The sequence below is a fragment of the Oryctolagus cuniculus genome, chromosome 5 (genome assembly GCF_964237555.1).
Source record: "Oryctolagus cuniculus chromosome 5, mOryCun1.1, whole genome shotgun sequence".
Classification (NCBI taxonomy): Eukaryota; Metazoa; Chordata; class Mammalia; order Lagomorpha; family Leporidae; genus Oryctolagus; species Oryctolagus cuniculus.
Genome location: NC_091436.1, coordinates 59,562,250 through 59,585,922, shown reverse-complemented (window position 1 = coordinate 59,585,922; position 23,673 = coordinate 59,562,250). Strand labels below are relative to the sequence as shown.

Sequence of the window (23,673 nt, the reverse complement as noted above, 5' to 3'; positions counted from 1 at the left end):
GGGTTTCGATGGAGCCCGGATCTGCACGAGGCAGCAGCGTGGGAAGCAAGGTGGAGAAGAGAGGCTGGGGAATGCTCACTGCACTTTGAAGGCACTGGAAAGAGACTCAAGAATCCTGAGCAGATCAATTACGGGTCAGGGCTGGGTTTCAGGAATGTTAATCTAGTCATGGCCTCTGATGCAGGTTGGAGATGAGAAACGCAAAGCAGGGGTGTAGCCTCTGGGCTCAGTGACATGGCGGCCCAAACGAGGGCAGTGGAAGCAGAAGTAGAAACGCAGGCACAGGGAGACAGAGATGTGGGCAGAACAGGATGGGGTCGATCAAGCCGGGAGAACAGAGTCAGTGTGAACAAATGGGGTGCTCAGGTGTTGGGCCCTGGCCCCTGTCCCTAAGGGAGAAATAGGGAAGAGCAGAGGATCAGATTTGGGGAGGAATCTAATGAGGCTAGCTTCAGTCCTAGTGAGTCAGAGGTGTCAGTGGGATATGCAGCCCAATTGTTAACAGCTCAGCTCCAGTAGATAGCCTGAAACTCATGGCCAAGGTCAGATCTAGATAGAGCAAGTTTGGGACCATTTATCTCAACCAAGGTGAGTATTTAAGGCCAGAAGGTCAATAGCAATTATCAGAATATTGTTAAAAAGAGAGAGAAGATTGTCAAAGATGGTTTCTTGGGGCAGGAATTAGGCATAGTGGCTAAGATGCCACCTGAGATGCCACATCCCCTACTGGAGTGTGTGTGTTCGAGTCCTGGCTCCAGCTTCCTGCTGATGCATACCTGGGAGGCAGCAAGTGACGCTTCAACTAGCTGGGTCCTTGCTACCCACATGGGAGACCTGGATCGAGCTCCTGGCTCCCAGCTTTAGCTGGCCCAGTTGTTGCAGGCATTTGGGGATTGAACCAGTGTACGGGAACTTGCTTGCTCTCTTCCTGTCTCGTTCTTTCTCTGCCCCTCAAATAATAATAGTTAATGGATTAAAATGATAATTCTTTGTGAAACACCTACACTGATGCAGCAGGAGGAGGCAGATCCAAAGAAGGGCTGTGTGTGTGTAGGGTGTGTGAGGGTGAGGTGAGGAGTCGTGTCAGAGAAGACGAGAACAATGGCCATTCAGCAAGCAGTTGCTGCCACTGTCAAGTGCTCCTAAGACCCAGAAAAGGGAGAAAGTAGAGAAGAAGCACTTGGACGTAGGTGCTGTCACGCCTTCCCTTCATCCTGCTCTCAGCTTTGTGGCGCTCACAGCGGTCCGTATTTCACAACCCTGGCTTCTTAATGGGACCAAATGCATCTTTATTTTCCTTTTCCTATTCGGACGAACAAAAGCAAACTACCGGAGCTGGGACTGACTAATATGTCTGTTCAAGTAGATGAATAATGCTTGCTTAAGGATTCCAGAAACTGGCCTTGAGAAAGCCTGCTGGAGTTACAAAGTAATCTGGCTCTCCCTGGACGGCTTGACTGGAGGTTTGAGTTTATCGTAAAGGAATGAAAGGGGAACAAACAATGAAGGGCACAGTAAGCCGAGCCCTAGGCTGAGTGGGCTTCATCCTGAATAATGAAACACTGAAGTCTCCCAACACCTTACTTTGCTTGTTACAGATTTCAGCCAAAGAATGTTGTATAGCTGCTTAGTTTTGGAGCACGTTTTGCTGCTCCCTCATCATGAGCAAGTCAGACCATCGAGCGAGCTGCTCAAGGAACTGCACTGATGAGATACTGTGTTATCAGGCTTGCAAGTGGCTTCCGCTTGACTCAGCAGCCCAGCCTCCTCTGCAGCCTCTTGGAGAGTCTCAGACCATCCTCATTAAGCGAGGCGGTAGTCCTGGAGATCCGGAAGTCTGCCACCCCTCATCTATCAATTGATTAAATTTGCTCCTAGAGTTCACCAGCAATCTGTCACTTCATTTTCATGATATCATCTCTGTTCTTTTTTTTTTTTTAAGACATTTATTTGAAAGGCAGAGAGAGAGAGAAAGAGAGGGAGAGAGAGCTCTTCCATTGGCTGGTTCACTCCCCAGATGGCTGCAACAGCTGGAGTTGTACCTATCCAAAGCCAGGAACTTCCTCTGGGTCTCCCATGTGGATGCCCAAGCATTTGGGCACTTGGGTCATCTTCTACTGCTTTCTCAGGCCATAGCAGAAAGCTGGATTGGAAACGGAGCAGCTAGGTCTAGAACCGGCGTCCCTATGTTATGCTGGCACTGCAAGCGGTGGCTTTACCTGCTACGCCACAGCACTGGCCCCATCATCTCTGTTCTATGCAGAGACTGTATCATGTCATGGGAACAAGGTTAGAGGAGGGTCAAGAAATCCGTTTCTCTAGGTGTGCCCTCAGCTTGCCATGGGTGCTTGAGCAAGGTACCTGAACGTCAGTCACCCCCCGTCTTCTCTTTCTCTTCAAAATCTAGGGTCTCTTTCTTTCTCTTTAAGCTCGAACAATCCTCCCAGTATTCCTTGGGGCTCTCCAATATCCATTCTCAGTCTGCCTCTCCAACCTGGCATTCTGGGGTCTCCAAATGTCCCATGCCCTAGTCAGACTGGTCGCCTCCCTGTCCTAGCCTGTGTCCATTCCCACTTTTGAGCTTCCATCTCTTTGCCTTTTCTTGCCTGCAGCCTTCTGAACTGTGCTGTGCATGTGCAGATCCACAAAAGATGAAAGGATCCGAGCCGGCGCCGTGGCTCAATAGGCTAATCCTCCACCTTGCGGCGCCGGCACACCGGGTTCTAGTCCCGGTCGGGGCGCCGGATTCTGTCCCGGTTGCCCCTCTTCCAGGCCAGCTCTCTGCTATGGCCAGGGAGTGCAGTGGAGGATGGCCCAGGTGCTTGGGCCCTGCACCCCATGGGAGACCAGGAAAAGCACCTGGATCCTGGCTCCTGCCATCGGATCAGCGCGGTGCGCCGGCTGCAGCGGCGGCCATTGGAGGGTGAACCAACGGCAAAGGAAGACCTTTCTCTCTCTGTCTGTCTCTCTCACTGTCCACTCTGCCTATCAAAAATTAAAAAAAAAAAAAAAGATGAAAGGATCCCTGACCCCTCGAGCCTTCGCTGATCTTTCTTTCTGTGAATCCCTGAGCATCAAAACCCCATTATTATTATTTTTAACAAGTTGTTATTTTGGGTACAGTTATTCTGGGTTCCTCCATAAGTCATAAGCTCTTTGGGGGAATGCACACATCATATGTGTCTTTGTATGATCCACGCCATACTGACATTGTGTTCAGTGTTTCATTGAACACGCAGGGTGTTTCTTACATGTGTGTGCCATTCAGAGTTTTGAGAAAAATGCCACACACACACACACACACACACAATTTATTGTAATGAATCAGCTGATGTGACTGTGGGAGTCATGCAGGTCCTAAGTATGTAGTGTACGTGATGAGCTGGAAATTCAGGTAGGAGCTGATGTCTCATTATTAAGGCATGGTTTCTTCTTTGGGGAATCTCAATTTTTGCTCTTTAGGCCTTCAAATAATTAAATGGGGCTCTTCTTTCACGTTTTGGCTAAATAGCTGGGTGCTGCATTCTCCCCATGTTAACACATCAATGTGACCAGTACAGTACACTTCCTGGTGGTATCAGCCTGAGGAGTAACTTATTGTACAGGATTCAGCAATGTGGACTAAGAGTGGAGAAGGATCACGGAGAGAACTTGGTAAGAGACGGTGAGTTTCCCTGGGTGCAGAGCTGAAGCTGCGTGGCACTCCTGGGTGAGGCAATGGCCAAGAAATTTATGAATCAACGGGAACTGGAAGATTCTGGAAATTTGAGTGTTAAAAGGCAGAGAACATTGGGAGAAGGTACTGGAAATATCTGTACCTAAATACAGGGGTGGGATGAGCGAGAGAAAAAAAACTTGAGTTTTAACATCCTAAGTTGTTTATTGTTAAACCAAACTGGGGTGAATTTAAGTGCCTTCAAAATTAGGAAAGTCTTTTGCTTTCTTCTCAGGCAATAGACAGAAGCTAATGAGACATTACTGGAAATATGAGAATAAAGTCAATAGGAATCTAAGTAAAGCAAAACAGATGCTTCTAGTGAGGAAAGGGGTTTTGACAGATTTTCAAATGACAGAAGCTTAATTTTTGTCTGGAAACTGATTTATTTCAAATACATTTGTGGAGATACAACCTTGAGGGAGTAAACACACATACACCAACACACATACAACTCAAACAGAAAAAAAAAAAGAACAAAACTGCCTACAACAGAAATCCATATATTTGCTGCAAAACCATTAGTATTAGCATTGCTAAAGCTTCCAGGAATAGATGAACTTCACCATTAGTCTTCTGTGAATTCAAGCAAGGAGGCATCATTACACAAATTACATGCCTGGAGAACGGGTTTTTGCACTGGGATGAACTTGTGAGAAGAGCATTTAAACCAAAAGCAATTTTGCCTGTCTGTAATTTGCTCTATTCCCTTCGCTATCATCGAAGATATTTATGCTTGAGCAGAATTCTCATTCCCAATCCGATTTCTCCTTCTTCTCAATCCAGCCATGAAGTCACGAAGTCCCCTGTTTGGGACAATATGATTTGCTGCCATGGAAACAATTATGATATCATAAATTTATCATAGCCCGTGAGATCAAAGAGGAAAAGCAATAATACTAATATCTGGCAGTTCAATAGTGCCATTCATCTAGCAGTCACTAACGAGTAAATATCATCGATTTGCACACAGGGAAAAGTGAAGCAGCAAGCTCCCAGGCCTTGGTCTAAAGCTCCTGAAATTTAGACCACGGCAAGAATGTCCAGATCCTTCTAACAGAGCCAGACTGTTGGTTTCCAGTGCTGTTTTGGGCCAAAGACAAGGAGTCAGATCCCCTCCCAGTGCCTGCATTTCACAAACTGTTCCTAATTACAAGAGTATTTGATAGAACCTAGTTTGATAAAATAACCAAACAAAAAAGCCTTTGGCAATTTCCACAGGGTGAAAACATTCATAGAGGAATAGAAAAGAGGTTCTGAATAGTGCAATATCACTTAAGTACTCCTGTCCAGCTCCTTCCCTGGTCCCATCTACATTCCTATTCTCTTGGCAGGCAGCCATGGGTGAATTGACCTAGAAACTTATGCTACTTAAGCCCCAGGGTCCCTCATTTGTACATATCTCTCCCAAGAACCGGGGAGGGGCCCTTGCAATGTGTTCATTTGGAGAGATTTTGAAAATAAGTTTGTACTCTAGCTCACTCTTGTATTGGATGGTGTTGGGGTCCTGGTGAGGGAAAGTGCATTGCGGATGCATTTGGGTTGGGTGCCTTGTGGCCATTCCTGCTTAGTATAAGCCATTTCTGAGTAGCAATGGTTCTCAGGAATATTCTTAATGCACCCACTTGACTATACCCACAGCCAATGAATCAACGTAGGTAGAGATACATCCAATATATGTTTTTGGGACTGTGAAAATGACCATAGCATGGTTCCATGGATTCAGTGGGCCTGCCTATGAGCCAGAAATAGGCCTGATCACCTCCATTTATCACTTGAGTACTTCAGCCTTCATTCTAACAGGACGTCATGATCAGATTTTGGGTCTCCTGGTGTCAATGTCAAGTATTCAACAGACTTCAAAATGTTTGGCTATCCCACCATTCCTCATTGTGCCTATGGCAAGTGGCCACACATCTCTGTGGCAGAGCTGGATGAATCATTACTGATTACATTTCTTATGATGTTGCAAGTCCTTCCTCCTAAGATTCCAACCTCTTTCAATAAATAGATTCCAGGTCCACAAACTGGCTCACCTCTGGAACTGGGCGAGGGATTGTGATTGACTTGGGAGGAGCCCTCTGTCTCTTGGGCTTCATTCTTGGTTTCTTTTGATTTTGTAGTGTGATGGTCCTGCAGTCTCAGAGGGTTCTGGACAATTTGTAAAATCAAGATTCTTGAAGGCATTAGTTCAGCTGGCTGTGTTCCAGGTATCACTTGGCTGGATGACCTCCAAGGTGCATTTTAACCCTGAGGAATCTTGGAAAGATTGGCCTGTTAGGTGTAATTCTAACCAAGCTTCCCTTGGGAGGCAGCAGGGCGCACTCTGGAGGTAGATCACAAGTGGTTGATTTGTAGCTCTGCTGCTTACTAGCTGTGAGACCTTGAGCAAGTTATTTAAAGTCTCTGAGCCTCAGTTCTTTTCTCTGTAAAATGGGGAAAAAACAGTGCCTTCCTCAGAGGATGAAAGGAGCCGATGCAGGTGAAGTGTTTATCACAAAGCCTGGTGCACATCAGTCACATTATGTGAGTGCTTGCTGTCCTGGCTCCGTTGCCCAAAGAACTCACACTTCTTTTCCAGTGTGAGTGGGGGTTGCTGATGTCTCTGGGTTCCCCCGCACGCTGGGTTTATCTCTAGCACAACCCTTAGCACGTTCACCAGGGAGCTGGCTGCCTGTTTCTATTACTTGAGTTTGAGCTCCTGCAGGGCTCAGGAACATGCTTGGTTATCCCTCAGCTTCTGACACAGCACAGCTCTTTAGTACATACCCGTTAGGAGGAATAAGTGAACTCACTGTCCTGACTGGTACTTTTAAACCCAGATTTTCTCAAGCAGCTGCAGCTGGGCCCTCTCTCAGGTGTGCACATCTGATCTCTTGGTTCGAGACTGCTTGTTGCCTGGCTCTTCCGCCCAATAAACCACCCTCCAGGCACCCACAAATGATGACAGTTATTGCTTTGAGCGTTCCCTACTTGGGTGCTGGACCCACGTGTGTTTGGGCTCTGCAGAACCATTGTTTGCTACCTCTTCTCTGGTTTCTAGATTATTGGTTAACTCCTGTAAAGCACTGTCTTGGATTCTCTCACCTCTGCTTTGGCCCTCAGGTTCCTAAGCTTCAGTTTTGCTCACCAGGTAGATGACATCATCTCTTTTGTTTCTATTGTAGATTCCTGGTTGTCAGATCTTGGCAGCCAGAGAAGTCCCATGATTCCTGTTTAACCCCCACACTGGTCCAGCTTGACCATCTCGCCACCCATGTATCAGCTTCCTGATGTCAGGAGCTACCAGGCTCCTGCTTTCTCAAGCTGCCTCCCTATTCAGCTAGAACTGACTCCATCCACAGTCTCTGGTCTGCCCATACTCCAACACAAGCCTAGGTCTTTGATTAGCACTGCCTGGCTTCCTAGGTCAAGGCTGGTCTCCGTGTCTGTGTCCCAACGTGTGCCTCACAAGGAGGCAGTGCTGATCGATCACAGCACTTTCTTCACTACCCATGAGGTGGCAGATTGGTCTCAGGATGATGCTCCCAGGAGCCTCTGTCAGCAAGAGCCGCTAAGTGGGTGGAACCCTGTTGGCCAGGCCTGCACTAGGTGGTGACCTCTGCCTGTGTGCCTCATGTTGCCATTCTCCCTTCCAGACTTGGCTTGTGTCCTGCCCGTTGGACAAATGTAAGCAGCGTACTGTGCCTCTTAGCTCCTGACAGCCCTGGGGGGCCTGCTGGACTTTAGCTACCGGGCTCCATGGGACCGCGCACCATCATGCGTGTTATGGCTCCAGGGTGGCTCCAGGGCCCACAGTCCTTCCACAGCACCATACTGCACCTGAGTCCCAAGAAGTCACGTCTTGGGGCCGGCGCTGTGGTGCAGCGGGTAAAGCCGCCACCTGCAGTGCCTGCGTCCCATATGGGCGCTGGTTTGAGTCCAGCTGCTCCACTTCCAATGCAGCTCTCTGCTATGGCCTGGGAAAGCAGTAGAGGGTGGCTCAAGCTCTTGGGCCCCTGCACCTGCGTGGGAGACCCAGAGGAAGCTCCTGGCTCCTGGCTTCAGATTGGCGTGGCTCTGGCCGTTGCTGCCAACTGGGGAGTGAACCAGTGGATGGAAGACCTCTCTCTCTCTCTCTCACTCTTCTCTCTCTCTCTCTGTCCTCTTTCTCTGTGTAACTCTTTCAAGTAAATAAATAAATCTTTAAAAAAAAAAGTCATGTCTTTTCTGAAATATGTATCTTTCTTTCAGTTCTCTTTATACGTATGTCTCTGTGATGGAGCAGGCCACATAGATTCTATGTGTTTTTTAGGGCATCACCCAGAACTGGGCTTTCCGACTAGACTATTCCTTGTACTGTCAGTACATCTCCGCCCCCTCCAAAGAAAACCTTGCTTCATCCTGTACCCCTGAGGATGGACAGTGCTGATGTGGGTCATTGACATTATTAGGGCTGGTGCTAGGGGGAAGAAAGGTGAAAACGTTTAAACATTCTGACTTTACATAGTGGTTTGTTCAGTCACCTTTTCCTCTTTAGGCTACTGATAACCTGGTGCCATCTCCTGCCCTGGGAAGGCCAACCAGGTTCAAGGAGGCCTGGGGCAGGATGCTGCATCCCAGAACCTAGGCTTTAGGGAGAAAGGTACTCTTTCCTTTGCTGTTGCTTCTTCAGGTTGGCCTTCCCTGGATCCTGCTCATCATGGAGGTCAAAGTCCACATGTTCCTGGGAGAAGGAGCCAGGAGGCTGGCCAGCCTGCCTTTGGGATCGACTGTCCAGACTGCCTGATCTCAGGACTCTCAAGTGGTCACCCTCACTGCAAGTTCAACTGGGAACCATATGTCCAATGGCAGAGACACGCACTAGCTGCCAAGTGTGTCTAACTGTAGCCCATGTGGTATTTTTTTTTTTTTTGGGAATTGATAATTTCTTTCTTTTTTTTTTTTTACAGAAGATCAGTTTAGTGTACATTAAGTAAAGATTTCAATCGTTCGCACCCCCATAGAAACACAAAGTGAAATATGCTGTTTGAGTACTCGTTATAGCATTAAGCCTCAGTGTACAGCACATTAAGGACAGAGATCCTACATGAGGAGTAAGTGCACAGTGACTCCTGTTGTTGACTTTACAAATTGACACTCCTGTTTATGGCATCAGTAATCTCCCTATGCACCAGTCATGAGTTTCCAAGGCTATGGAAGCCCCTTGAGTTCTCCGACTCTTATCTTGTTTAGACACGGTCATAGTCAAAGTGGAGGTTCTCTCAAAAGAGTCATTAGTTGGCCAAGTCAAAAAAAAAAAAAAAAAAATGGAGGCTGTCCTGTGAGGTTCCAGATTTCTGCTTTCTCCTGACAAAGAAGATGCTCTGTCAGCGCTGGGCTGGTGCACCCAGGCTCTTTCTGCAGGTGAGGTGGGGGCCTGAATTGTCTCCCCAAATCCAGCAGGCGAAGCCCTCACCCGCAGTCCTTCGGAGGGCGGCTGCCTTGTTTTTCTCTTCAAAGAGGTTAAAATGTTAAATGAGGTCCTGTAAGTGGGCTCCACCTAATCCAACTTGATTGGCACCTTGACAGGAAGAGGAGGCTAGAACACAGACACACATAGAGGGAAGACCCCATGAAGACACTAGAAGACAGACATTACACAGCCAGGAGAGGGATGCTCAGAAGGAAATTTAACTTCAGAGTTTGCATATGGCTGACACTGCTGGTCTGTGCTACATTGTTGTGGCAGTCCCAGCAAACTGAGACGGATGGGTGTGCTCTCCAGTTTGTCACAGTTCCCACCGCTCCTCCTCCAGGCCCACTTTGCCATTTCTGTCACCTGTCTCACTCCTGGAGTGACCTGTCACCTGTCTTCCCCTGCTTGTGCCCCTGCCTAATTCTCAGCTGTATTGTTTTCATCTTTCTTCACTGGGTCTCATTTTATATATTGGACCCCAGTCTCTATAGAATAAACTTCCTTAGGGTGAGAGAAGAGCTGGCCAGAGACGCCAAAGAAAAGCTGTCAGGTCTTTTGTAGAAGGTGTGCTCCTTTGTCCCGGGATGGGTGGAAGCAAGAAAAGGGTCAGGAGGAAGCCACGTTGCCCTGCATGCTTCTCACTCCCACTTACATAGGTTACAGACCTGCACTGGGGATGTGTGCATCAGTTACAGTGTACACAATTCATGGAGGACAGACACCCCCACTCACCCCAGCACCCCGAGACCTTGCCAATTCACAGGCACAGGAGTAACAGGGATCCGAGAGAGTGCTCACGGCTTACACCCCCACCTCACTCTAGTGCTTTGTCCTACAACCCATTATTTCTATTTTGATTCCTTCTGCGTGAGAGGTCAGGGTGCTGTTTCCTGTTTCCAAGGCTTCTGTGGGGGTAGTTCTTGTTTATTCTAGTAGGGGAAAAACAGGGTTTTTGAAAAACACCTTGAACAAAGGCCAGCCTTGGCCCAAAGTGGAGCAGAATCTGCCTGTGGTGGTCTTCCTTGCCTACTTTATGGATTTATCAGCACTCACAAAGCAATGTGGGCACCACGCCTTTATTATTTTAACTGTCCACTAGATGTGGAGGTAGTAAAACAATGTTGCTCTCTCTGCAGCACGACTTTGTACCCGTAAAGACGTATGGCTCCCTTTAGTCTCTTCCATTACAAAGAAAACATGGCCCAGCTCAGCCACATCTCCTCATAAGACTTAGTTTTCAAAAATTTAATCACTCATTTTTTTGCTCTGGAACTTCTTGATTAGTCTGTGTCGTGATTTTGAAATGCGGAACTTGGAAGGAGAATTTGCTTAGTGTTCCTACTAGCTCTGTACTTGGTGAAGTGCAAAGCAAGAGTAATAAACAGGCCTGTTTGACCTGCAAAGATCTCTGCATGCCCAGCCCGACTTAACCAGGACTGCTGCTGCTGGGGGCCTGCTCTGGATTTGCAAACAGCTGTGACTCCTCGTGCTCGGCCCGACCAACAGCCATCCTCAACGCGCTGCCTACGTGCTGGTGCTTCTTCACTGGTTCTCCTTTCATGACTGGAGCCTGTTCTCTACTGTTGACAACGCACGTATTTGGTTATCCTCCCTCACAGCATAGGCCACTGTTTGCAGCACCCTGATCCTTCATCATGGATGTTTAGGTCTAGCAAGAATCACAGGGTTTATTATTATTAGATATTAGTTTGGCTAATGAGAACTTTGCACCTGTTTATGTACACTGCCTGGAGAGACTGAGATACCATTATGTGCAAGGCTATGGGGAATGAAACACAGAGTGAGACATGAACCGCCTTGGCATCAAGGAGCAGCTTCCTCCTCTCAGTTGTCTGCAAATGGCAATAAGGACCAAGTCTGTTTTCATACTTTCTTGGGTATAGTTAAATTCAGAGCGAGTACTCAACAAAGGCTTATTCTGTAACGGAGCATAGGGGGCTGTTTCTAATAAATAACCCCTTCTCCAACCTCTCCCCTATGAAGAGTATTTCAAAAAGTTTGTGGGAAGGGCAGGCATTTGGCCCCTGGGTGAAGAAAGTGGTTAAGACACCTGTGCCCCCTCTCAGAGTGTCTAGGTTCAAGTCTTGACTCCAACATTCTTGCTAGTGCAGACCCTGGGAGGCAGCAAGTGATATCTCTAGTAATCGAGTCCCTGCCAACTTCATGAGAGACCTGGGTTGGATTCCCAGCTTCGGGCTCTGGCCCAGCCCAACTTGGGCTGCTGTGGACATTTGGAGGAATAAACCAGTAGAGGCAGCTCTGTTCGCCTGTCTCTTTCTCTCTGTTTCTCAAATAAATTTTGCCAAATTTTTTTAAAAGTTCATGGAGAAATAGAGTTAAAGATAAGTTTATTTTTAGTGCAAAAATTTTTGAAATACTTGCATAGTTTTTTCATAATACACATTTTCCACAAGCATTTTGAAGTTCCCTCGAACACACACCATTACGTTGTTTGTCTCTAATCCAATGCATGTGAAATTTTTTTTAAAGATCTATTTATTTATTTGGAAGTCAGAGTTACACACAGAGAGAAGGAAAGGCAGAGAGAGAGAGAGGTCTTCCATCCACTGGTTCACTCCCCAATCAGCTGCAACAGCTGGAGCTGCCTTGATCTGAAGCCAGGAGCCAGGAGCCAGGAGCTTCTTCCAGGCCTCACACATGGGTGCAGGGGCCCAAGGATTTGGGCCATCTTCTGTTTTCCCAGGCCAAAGCAGAGAGCTGGATCGGAAGTGGAGCAGCCAGGATTGGAAGCAGCGCCCATATGGGATGCTGGCACAGCAGGTGGCCACTTAACCTGCTACACCACAGTGCTGGGTCCCCCTTTTTTTTTCTTTAAAGATTTATTTATCTGCATGTGAATTTTTATTCTGTGACTGGGAGCAGGAAAAGAGGAAATAATGTTGTACCTGCCCCCCGCCAGCCACTAGGAACCTGTGAATCCTGTGGTTAGGGGTAGAGGATGTATGTCAGGAGGTACGTGATCTGAGTTCACACTGTGGATATGAACTCAGGCCACAAAGCATGGCCCAGAGTTGAGCGAGAAGGGCCGAGCTCCCAGCCACACGAGGAATCCCCCATTGTTCTGGAACCCCGAAGACTGAACATGTGGGGACACTAGAAGATAACACCTTCTTTGGGGAGGGGGTGGCTTTAATGTAACCATTTGGAGTGCTTGGCAGAGGCTGATTATTGCCAAGTCAACTCTCCTTCTGAGAATTTCTGGCAAATGCAAGAAATGGGGGTGTGGCAACCAGCTTGGAGGCTGAATGGGTAGTAGTAGAGCTCAATCATTGAAGAGCCTGGCTGTAGAGAGCAATGTGGATAGAGAGGAGAGGGGAATAGGAATAAAAAGGGAAATTAAGGTTGCATTGAATTATATTACATATCAGTGCTATATTGGCTACTTGGTATATTTTTTCCTTGCCTTATCCACCATAACCCTATGAAATAGTTATCCCTGTTTTTAGATAAGTGGGAAGTTAAGTAACTTGACCAAGCCAGGATTTGACTGGAAGTCAGCTTGGCTCAGAGACTATATACTTTCCGTGATATCACTGGATTGTTGACTATGAATGGGATTCCCTTTACACTCTCCTGTTGTCTTATCATATGACCCAATCATGGGAACGGGGTCTACTTTGGGGAGGAGGCCTCGTTCTCTTACTTTTAGGGTGAAAATAAGACTCACCGTTGCTCTCCCTTTATAGGACACCTTCAAGCGAATGGTGAGAGAGTGTCTAAGGCACCTCTCTCCTGTAATAGAAAAATTATCTCACATCTGGTATCTGACCGAATTTTTCTGTGTGATGAAAATCCATTACCTCCTTCTGAAAAGAAAAAAGGTGTTTATGCAAGTTCCCACTGAATTTTAATGAAATGAAGATTTGTTCTAGGAAATGAGTTACCCACTCAGTTGACTCTCAGCTGATCTTCAGAAAAGAGTTCAGGGGCTTCTAACCTGGCATTCCTTTCATTTTTGATTGAATATTCTCCCTCCTACAAAGTGTCTCTGAGTTGGCCTACTGGGGCCTTTTTCCCTGCATGCATGATTGTAAGAATGTGCTGATACTTGTTCACAACAAAATTGTCCGGATTTTTTTCTTTAACACTCACAGAACAACTAACAATCAATAGTTAACATTTATTGAGCTCCTATACTAGGCAAGGTTATAAACATATCAAATATAATATTTTATCCTGGTAACTGATAAAATAGACTCTCAGAGGTGAGGAAACTGAGACCTAGAGAAAAGAACTAGCCTGACCTCCTAGCTAGTTAAGTGGTGGAGCTGGACTATGAACCCAGATAGTCTTTATTCCAGCCGCACGCTAACCATTGTACCTTACTTCTTCTAGAATGTGCAAGCCTGCTCTCCTTTGTTTTTAAGGTTTGATTGCTTTTGCCTTCATGCTAATTTGAATGCTGATGTGTCTCTGTTGGGGTGTTCATTGGTCTTTCAAGTCAACGGAAGAGGCAGCGATGTTACTCCCTGAATCCGTTTCCCGTCTGGTTGAAGTGTCACAATCATTCCACGTTTTGTGTTCTGAGCCTCAGTCCCTGCCCATGGCTGGAGAGGACACGGTCACATCCAGACTGGTCAGTCGGGAAAACTCCGGGAAAGGCCAGAGGAAAGCAAAAGCACTTGAGCGGCTCTCTTGTGTCTAATAAAACACCGGGGAGGGGAGCAGCAATGACTGTTTTCAATCCAGGGGTTCAAAAGAATCAGATTTCCAGAACAAACGATGTGGATGGTTGGGCAGTCTAAAACGAGCAAGCCAAAGGCGAAATTCAAAACGCTGCTCATTTCTCCTGACTCAACTTCATACACCCATAGCTTTGGTCCAAGATCAGACCGAACAATAGGCAACTGCCTGTAAACAAGACTTTACAAAGCTTTTCAGTGATAATTAAGTTCAGGACAACTCCTGACCACTGAGGCATCGCACATGCAAAGGCGAGCTCTGGAGAGATTGAAAGACAACACCCTTGTTTGCTATGTGGTAGCATTTAAAAACATGTAGGAAACATTTATTTATGTGAGAGGCAGAGATAGCTAGCTAGCTGGAGAGACAGAGTGCCCCCATCTGCCAGGCATCTCCAGATGTCTCCAGTAGTCCCTGCCTGGGGCTGAAGCAGGGAACGGAGAACCCCAATCAGTTCAGTTCCAATTACTTGAGCCATGACCATGGCCTCACTGGTTCTGTACCAGCAGGCAGCTGAAGTCAGGAACAAGAGGTAGGTGCCAAATTGAGGCACTCCAATATGGGACATGGATATCTTTTTTTTAATAAAAGACTTATTTGTTTGAAAGGCAGACTTGCAGAGAGAAAAAGAGAGAAGAGACAGAGAGGAGGGTCTTCCATATACTGGTTCACTCCCCAAATGGCCACAACAGCCAGGCCTGGACTGTGCAGAAGCCAGGAACCAGGAGCTTCTTCTGGGTCTCCCACATGTGTGCAGGGGTCTAAGCACTTGGACCATATTCTACTGCTTTCCCTGGCATATTAGCAGGGAGCTGGATTGGAAGTGGAGTGGCAGGGGACTCGAACTGGTGCCCATATGGGATGGCAGCATTACAGGCTACACTGACCCGGTGACGTGGTTCATCTTAACCTCTAGGCTAAATGCTTACCCTTGGTAACATTTCTAAACACTAAGCAAATCATTCACTCAATTGTGTGTATTTTTCAGTACCTTCTATGAGTTAGGCACTAGCTAGGTGCTGAGTGCATAACAGTGAACAAACACAAAAATCCCTGCTTCATGGAGCTTGCCTTTATTAAAAATGAAGAAAGAAATAAGTAAAATATATGAGGAAAAGATAAAAGTATTCCTTACTTGGAAATAAATGTAAACAATGATTGCTTCCTTTTATGGACTATAGAGCATTTTATAATTAGCTGCCAGACTATTCTCTCTCAGGAATATATAACTAAATGTAACTAACAAGTTCGTATCCTGGCTGCTCCTCTTCTGATCCAGCTCTCTGCTATGGCCTGGGAAAACAGAACATGACTCAAGTGTTTGGGCCCCTGCACCCCTGTGGGAGACCTGGAGTAAGCTCCTGGCTCCCAGCTCCCAGCTTCCCATCAGCGCAGCTCTGGCCATTGCAGGCATTGGGGGAGTGAACCAACGGGTGGAAAACTGCTCTCTCTCTCTCTCTCTCTCTCTTCCTCTGCTTCTCTGTAACTCTGCCTTTCAAATAAATAAATCAATCTTTAAAAAAAAATCATTCTGCCTTTCAAATAAATAAATCTTTTTAAAAATACCATCTTCAAGTCAGTGTTGTGGGTAAAGCTGCTGCCTGCAATGCTGGCATCCCATATGGATGTTGGTTAGAGTTCCAGCTGCTCAATTTTCTGATCCAGCTCTCTGCTAATGCACTTAGGAAAGCAGCGGAGGGTGGCTGAAGTCCTTAGGCTCTGCAGCCATGTGGAAGACCTGAAGGAAGCTCCTGGCTTTGGATCAGCTCAGCTCTGGCCGGCTGTTGCGGTCATTTGGGAAGTGAACTAGCAGATGGAAGATCTCTCTCTCTCTCTCTCTCTCTCTCTCTGTCTTTCCCTCTCCTTCTCTGTAACTCTGCCTTTCAAATAAATAAATCTTTAAAAATTGCTATTATACTGAACATGTACAAACTTTTCCCCATGCCATTATTCCTTTAAAAAACACAGTGTATCAGCTGCTTATATTTTTGTTGTATTAAGTGCTGTAAGTAATCTAGAGATAACGTAAAGTATACAGAAAGTTGCGTGCGGGTTATATGCAAATACCATGCCATTGGGACTCAAGCATCCTCAGATTTTGGTATGTGTAGGGCATCTGAGAACCCACGCCCTGTGGATTTGGGATGGGGTAGTGGGGAATCTCTGTATGTAGTTTGAAGGTACAACCTAAAGGACTAGGTGGATTGGCTGAGGGGTAAGGAGTCAAAGACAGCCCGACTGGCGGCTGTGTTTGTGGACAGAAGTGGAGAGAGCGGCTCATCGACCAAGCGTGGTTCTGGGCCAGCTGCATGGAGATTGGAGCCACAGAGAAGCATTTCTGCAAGCCCTCACCTCCACCCTCTGGGAGTTCACGGTTCTCATGGGATTCTCACTTGTGTTTTCATGGGCGTCTTTACAATTGCCTTTCTGACCTTGTGGTAACCATCTTCTGAGGTTTCTTCGGGGCCATAAAAGTCTCTTTCTAGGAATCGTTTCTCCTATCTCGGGTGAGGCATGCCTGCCTGCCTGCCTGCCTTCCTTTCTTAAGATTTTTTCATATATTTGAAAGTCAGGGTGACAAAGAGAGGAGGAGAGACAGAAACAGAGATCTTCCATTCACTGATTCACTCTCCAAATGGCCCAGGCCAAAGCTAGGAGCCAAGAACTCCATCCTGGTCTCCCACATGGGTGTCAGGGACTCAGGCACCTGGGCCATCTTCCACTGCCTTTCCAAGTGGATCAGCAGGGAGCTGGATCAGAAGCAGAGCAGCTGGGACTTGAATAGGCACTCTGATGAGGGATGCCAGCATTGCAAGTGGTGGCTAACTTGCTGTGCCTCAACTCTGGCTCCGGCATTTTATTCTTTGTAGATAGTCTGTATAATCCTTAACAAATAATTATTGCCTAATTTATCAATTGATAAGACCTGGATTCCTCCTCCATAGGTTTTTGCCTGTGGTGGGATAAATCTTCTTTCTAATATCCATGGACGATTACCTTCCTATTAGTAACTGATTGGCACATAGGCACCCATGTGTATTTATGTATAGTACACGTCCTGATGCACATTTACCTGTTGAAGTTGTCCAGTAAATCTCTTAGGGTCTCCACATCCTCACTCCAGTCCCCTTGGGAACTTTATCCTCATAAGGTGAAGCTGGAATCACACCAGAGAGATGAGGCCCAGGTGCTTGGCCGTGGCCTCTGCTGGGCTGTCTGACACCCCTCCCCTTAGGTGCAAGGTGACAAGCTCCCCCTAGTCTCCCTTCATGAATCCTAAGTCAGGGCCAATTCCACTGCACAGTGACACCACCCTGGTATGTGAGTGGAGCCACAGGCCCGCCTTGCTGAGTGCTGACTGACAGAAAGTCCATTGAAACAGATTTAGGCATGGAGTGAATTCATTGGCTCTCGGAACCGAAATGTCCAGGGCAGTGCAGCTTCAGGGGCGGCTGAGTCCAGGAGCGCACACTACGTGGGTAGGAATCTGTGGCTCTCCCTTTCTCATCTCAGTTTTCCTGTGTCCTTGGCAGGCTCTCCCAAGACTCCTGAGCCATTGGTATTCCGTGTATTCTCCCGTTGGCTCCCAGCTTCCACAGAAGGAGCGCAGAGTCCAGCGAGCGACTCTTAGGACTTGGTTCCTAGTCCCAGTGCTCTCCCATGGCTGTGGAAGACAGGACAGTGGGACAGTTAGTGTAGCAATATAGAGCAAGGGTGTCAAGAGGACAGTGCCTCAGTAGAAGATCACCAGCAGAAGGGGAGAGATCGCCGGCTCCCTGTCCATCAGGCGTTCTTAGATTGAAGTTGGGTTTCTGCGGTCTATCCTCCATGGACAGGCGTCTCCCACTGGGGCCTGGGTTCCTAGTGCCCACTGCATTCCCAACTCCAGAGAGAAAGTGTCGTTTCTGAGAGGGAAACAATGAGGTTGTTTCTTATGAAGCTTTAAAATATACTTCCTCCCCCACTCCCTGCTTGAATTTAATCTTTTATATTTCCATCAGAAATAATTTCTAGTGTTCTTTCATCTGCAAATAAGTGCGGGTGTTGTCTTTGTCTGCATGTATTATTTATCATGCAATTCATGGTGAGGCTCTGTCGATCAGCCTGTGGGTGTATGTGCCTGAATGTAAATGAGAATGTATCTGCATGGTCAAAGAAGTCTTTAGGGAATCAGCTCCCAGGAGGAGGCTGGGAGGGTGGTGGCGTGGCCTTGTCCCTACGGGGAAGCAGGGAGTTTGCCTCGGAGCAGTTGGGTCCATGCAGTCGGGGGTATGAAGGCCCTGCCAGCTCTAAGATCCCCAGGGAAGTGGATCTGGGTGCACCGAGGGCATTTCACAAATCTCACGCAGCTCTCCCCCAGCTGCCATTCAACCCAGTGGAGAGTTTCTGGATTCCATGCTGGCAGTGATGCAGAGGAGATAAGTTGGCTTACATCTCGAACTGAGAACTCGCTTTCCTGATTTATAATTTCCCTCAAAAGGGAAAACTACAAAGGAAATTCTAAGGGAAAAGGAGCTGAAATGCAGCTCATTCATTCCTTTCTGCTCTTAAATGATTACAGATATTCAGAGTTTGTTGTTAGAAATTACAGTCGCGATTTGAGAAAAAGAATGCTTCCCGGCACCTTGTCAGTCATGCAGAACAATAGTTCTCTCCCTGGCAGGACTTCTGTCCCCATGGTAACAGGCAAGACTCACAAATATAAACTGGAGGGACAGGAACTCAGAGACCTTTGGCTCACGCCGTGGACCCTGGGTTTGGTTTTGTTCACCCTGGCTGGGGATGGGGGACCAGGTCAGCAGCTAATGGCCCCAGCCTTTGTTCTTGCATGCAGCCTGCACTTTATCTTGGTAAACCCCGGAGCGAGATCTCAGGGTTCACTGCCCTTCTGCTGCAGTTTACGGAGAGTTTATTAAGAGACCAGATGCTTTGTAAAAGAATCACACGTTGGGAAATTTTCTTTAAAGTTACTGAAATAAAACAAAACAAAACAAAAAAACAAACCAACAAAAACAAAACACTGGGCAAATCTCCACAAAGCATTGCCTCTTTCCTCCCCAAGTTTAAATGACTGAATTAAGTACAAGGCACAGTAGCTGTGAAGACTCACAAATGAATACATGCGGCTCATGGCTGTGGTCAAGGCTAGCGCAGCCCCACGCACAGTGACTCACACGTCATTGTGGCCTCAGGAACTCGAAGGAATGCCAAACGACAATAATTCCTTTTGTGAATCTCATTCAAGAAAACATTTCGACATCAAACAAATCCTTGGAGTATTGTGTATTGTGTATGTTTTCGGACAAGCTGTCTCTATAAACTTGGCCAGACCCTGGGCTGCATTATCCTATCCCCTTCTTCCTTTTCTTTGGGTTGGGGTAGAAAAAGCAAACTTTTCAGAGTGTCCTGCTTGTCTTATTGTTCCTCACTGGGGCCTGGGTAACTAATTCCCATTCAACAGTTACTAGATCTGTGAAGATGACTTATAAGTGGATTCCCTCCCCGAGTGCTTGGTTAGCACCCACTTGTCAGGGGGTCACTGGATCATACATAGACTGGAGGTACATGGGAGGGGCCCTGTCTGTGCAAGAGCCTGGTGGCTGAGATTACTTGAGAACAGCAGGCACCCGGGGTTGTCTGGGAATTCCCAGATGAAGAAGGTGTCAATAAAAAGAACCATAAGAAAGCCTTTACAACCTTGCTTTGCTCTGGCTGTGGACAGCCTATTAAGGTTCTGGAGAACTACAGCTCTTGCCTTCATATGCCAATCTTAGCCTCACACGAACCATTTCTTTGGAGTACTTAGTAGCAGCACCGTGTTAAATTTCAGCTCATTAAAAACACCACCATAAGAAAGAAATCCCACTGGGCACGTGGGCTGTGGGGACAGGGAGGTGCCCTTTGTTCTTCCTTCTCTAGCATGCATAGTCTAGCTGAGCTCAGAACCCAACCCAGCCTCCTTCAACAAGTGCACGGAACTGCTCTGTCCAGAAATGAATGTCTGTGTATTTACAAGGTTTCTTTTATTTAAAAAAAAGAAGAAGAAGAAGAAGAAGAAGAAGAAGAAGAAGAAGAAGAAGAAGAAGAAGAAGAAGAAAGAAAGAAAAACACCCCTTTGCCCCATACCTTCTATGCCTTTTGTGATTCTGGGTTTCATCCACGAAGCATTTCAGTTGCTTTTTTTCAGTTGAGAATTTTAAAGGGCACTGGCTGTTGCCAAGGCATTTTCAAATGCAGGGCCATGAAGCAGCCTGATTTCAGCCTGCCAGACCTCTTCCCAAGGCCCCGGATCCATTTCTCGTGTTGAGCTGCAGGCAGCTCTCCTCGATAGACACTGCTCTGTTGCCCGTGCCCCTGCCATTACGTACAATTCCCATGACAAAGGCATTAACCTTTGCAGCTTCACTGAGTCTCATTTTTCCCACCTGTAAAAAAAGGCTAATGGTAGCAAGCACTTCCCAGGATTCTTGAGAGGATTAAATAATAATGCACGCAAAGTGTCGGGGGCGCTCTACTTACCACAGAGTAAGCACTCGACCACCTCTGGGATCCTCGTCCCTCGTCCCTCATCCCTCCTGTCTGGTTGGAGGACCATCTGGTGTCCTAGTAAATGTCACCATTATGACAAGGTAAGTAGACTGCTCTATCCTCTAGAAATCCAGGAGAGAACCTTAGGATTCTCTTAAACTAACTCCTGGCAAGCTGGTGCTAATCCACTCATGCCTCTTCTCATTAGCATGAAAGTAATGCCTTGCACTTTCTCAACCCTGGAATTAAAATCAGAAGCTGCAGTCATCGCCCTGAGTTACGCTGAGCATAAATAAACCTTTCTGAAAGAATTGGAAACTTGCCTAGTTTGAGGTTAATTAGCTCTACATCTGCAGAGTATGTATATAAAAGCGCATTGACTCCCACCAGCTTAGCAGTCTTGCGATTTAAAGAACTTCCAGGGGAGGGGAGGGGCCTGTATGGGGCATTTGTGAGGGTCAAGCCATCCTCACTGGTATCAAGGGCTTGTGTGAGCGCGTGGTCCATCTGACTGTGGGGATTAAGGGTTTCGACTTCAGGGACAAGCCTTCTGTCGGGAGTTTTCAGAGTGTAGTCAGTGTTGGTGTTTGGAAGAAGGACTCACAAGGTAGACTTCAGGCAAAACAACCAAGGAGGCAAAATTTTGAATCCATCTTGTGTCTACTGGATCCTAGAAGTCCGGTTAGAGCAGTTCCAATGGCCGTTGTCTCTACGGCTCTAGAAGTTGGGGCAGGAAAAGGGATTCTGTTGAGTAATTATTGCCTTGAAAAATTGAGAGAGCTTTCTGTCTCCAGTTCCTGCTCTTATTCTCTCCCAAGAACCTCTGCAAACAGACTTTTGTCCCCATCTCTGCATTCCAACTGAGAGAAAAAGAGGTCTTCTATCCACTGGTTCACTCCCCAAATGGCTGTAATGGTCAGAGGTAGGCTAATCCGAAGCCAGGAGCCAGGAGCTTCTTCCAGGTCTCCCACACGGGTACAGGGGCCCAAAGACTTGACTTGGGCCATCTTCTACTGCTTTCCCAGGCCATTGCAGAGAGCTGGATCAGAAGTGGAGCAGCTGGGACTTGAACTGGCACCTATATGGGATGCCGGCACCGCAGGCGGCAGCTTTACCTGCTACACCACAGCACCGGCCCTTCCAACTGCTATTGTCAACATCAATAGTGACTTCTGTATTCCTCTATCTGGTGCTCAGATCTCTTTCTGCTTGACCCATTAGAAGCATTTGATGCAGTAGATCTCTCTCTGATGTGTCAGAAACGTTCTTAGCTCAGCTCTCAGAAACCTCCTGGTTTTCCTCCCACTCCTCCAGCTCTTCTCAGTTTTGTCTGCTGATTTCTCCAGATATTCCAGACCTTTGAACATTGCAGGACCCCAGACCTAATTTTGGGACATCTTCTTTTGTTCTTTCCTTTTTTTTAAACTGTTTAATGAGATATGATTGACATGCCAAAAGCTGTAGAGAATTAAATATATTCATGTGTTTGGCCATAAGTATGTCACTTGTGAAACCGCCAAACCCCATCATTACTATCAAGGCCCTACACTTATCCATCACCTCCAGAAGCTTCCTCCTACCCCTCTGGTTGTTATTGTTTTTTTTTTTTTTTTTTTTTTGAGATTTATTTATTTATTTTGAAAGTCAGAGTTACACAGAGTAAAGGTGAGCCAGAGAGAGAGAGAGAGGTTCTCCATCCAATAGTTCACTCCCCAATTGGCCGCAACAGCCGGAGGTATGCTGATGCAAAGCCAGGAGTCAGGAGCTTCTTCCAGGTCTCCCACATGGGTGCAGGGGCCCAAGCACTTGGGCCATCTTCTACTGCTTTCCCAGGCCGTAACAGAGAGCTGGATGAGAAGTGGAGCAGCCGGGTCTTGAACTGGAGCCCATATTAGATGCCAGCGCTTCAGGCCAGGGTGTTAACCTGCTGTGCCACAGCGCCAGCCCCTGTTATTGTTTTCTTTATGTTCTACATAAGATCTACCCTCTTAGCACGTTTTTAAGTACACAATATTGTTAGGAGTAGGCCCTTTGTTATATAATATATATCCAGAGCTTATTTTGCACAACTGAAATGTTGCATGCTTTCACCTACACCTCCATCTATCTCCGATACTGCCTGACCTCCAGCTTCTGCCAGAAGGTGGAAGAAACAAGCAGGAAATTCTTCCAGAGAGCCCCCTAGAGGGAGCATGGCCAAACCAGCGCCAGTGAAACAGCTGTGAGAATGTGAGAGAATAAGTTCTTGTTGTTTCACATAATTTGTTAGGGCACCCACAGAAAATGAGTATAATATCTGAGAGTTGGCTCAAGTCTTACAATTCCAGAAGTGAGCTCCCTGCAAACCTGTGCCTCTCATATTTCTTGTCTCAGAAAAATGAAAATTTGGGCCGGTGCCGCGGCTCACTAGGCTAATCCACCGCCTTGCGGCACCGGCACACCTGGTTCTAGTCCCGGTCGGGGCACCGAATTCTGTCCCGGTTGCCCCTCTTTCAGGCCAGCTCTCTGCTGTGGCCAGGGAGTGCAGTGGAGGATGGCCCAAGTGCTTGGGCCCTGCACCCCATGGGAGACCAGGAGAAGCACCTGGCTCCTGCCATCGGATCAGCGCAGTGCACCGGCCGCAGCGCGCTGGCCGCAGCGGCCATTGGAGGGTGAACCAACGGCAAAGGAAGACCTTTCTCTCTGTCTCTCTCTCTCACTGTCCACTCTGCCTGTCAAAAAATAAAAAAAAAAAATTAAAAAAAAAAGAAAAGTGAAAATTCTAAACCAGTTGCTCAGGCCAAACCCCTAGGTCACCTGTAATTCTTAGTATTTGCTTTACGTCCCACTTAGGGACTCCTGTTTGCTCTATCTTCAAAATACATCCAGATTCACCAGCGTCCTGGCCAGGACAGGGTCACCTCTTGTTTGAGCTACAGCGACAGCCCCCCAGTGTGTCCCTCTGCCTATTCCTTGGCCTCTGGCCAAGTCTGGAAGAGGCCACACATCTATCACAGGTCTTTCTTAGGGATCCTTGCTGGCCCCTCGGCAGAAGCCACAGTTCTTACTATGACTTCAAGGCCCCCTGTGACTCATCTGCTCCTGCCCTCCCTCCATTTCCACCTGTCCTCCCAATGCTCTCCCATGCACTCCACCCACAAGGACTGCTTCCTGTTCTTTGAGTGCTTGAGACACAGTCCTGCCTCCAGCCTTTACACTTGCTGTCCCCTCTGTCGGGAGCACTGCCCTTCCAGACACCTGGTGCCTCATTCTCTCAGCTCTTTCAGGT

General features: G+C 47.2%; 1 long non-coding RNA gene across 1 annotated transcript; it reads right to left on the bottom strand.

Moving 5' to 3' along the window:
* Window positions 1-4,152: 4,152 nt before the first annotated feature.
* Window positions 4,153-20,625, bottom strand: LOC127492990 (uncharacterized). Its single transcript, XR_007922868.2, has 3 exons — window positions 20,397-20,625; window positions 20,004-20,302; window positions 4,153-17,541 (listed from the first exon to the last, which is right to left on the bottom strand). It is a non-coding gene; the product is annotated as an uncharacterized lncRNA (long non-coding RNA).
* Window positions 20,626-23,673: the final 3,048 nt, after the last annotated feature.